Raw genomic sequence first — 599 nt, forward strand, 5'->3', positions numbered from 1 at the left:
CCCTCTGAACGCCACGGGGCAGCTGTCCCTGTCACTCTGCCTGCACTTTATTGGTCTGGTGTGAGCAAGCAGGTCACGGCGAGGCCGCCTCGGACTGTCCCCTCTCGGCTTCTCGGGGGTGTCACAGCTGAGCAGGGCGATTAACCAGCCCATCTCCAGAGAGAAACCAAGGGGGAATATTGAAGCCAGGGTGTCGGCAGGTCTCAGGCTCATCCCAACCCCAGAGCAGAGCTGGGCTGAATGCTGGTCGCAAAGCTATTATTATATGTTCTCACAGCCAGGAATTGGTAGAAGTGATACACACACACACACACACACCCCGATTCAAATTGCTGTGAATCACAGATTGTGAAAACAAGTAGCAGAAGGAGTCTTGATGCCTGGAATCCTCCAGGCCAGGGTTTTACACGGTGCTGGACAGAGGTGATTTCTTGAGGAGAGGGTGAAGAAGGGTGCAGACTCCACTCCCATTTTCTCCCAGAGGAGCTCTGGGGTCACCTGTTTCACAAAGAACTCCTGGATCTGTTCAGGTGACTCCAAATATCAGGACAACACTTGAGTGATGGCTTAGTAAGGAAAACACATAATAATAGCTTTGC

Source organism: Bison bison, unplaced genomic scaffold, assembly GCF_000754665.1.
Source record: "Bison bison bison isolate TAMUID 2011002044 unplaced genomic scaffold, Bison_UMD1.0 scf7180017864453, whole genome shotgun sequence".
Taxonomy (NCBI): Eukaryota; Metazoa; Chordata; class Mammalia; order Artiodactyla; family Bovidae; genus Bison; species Bison bison.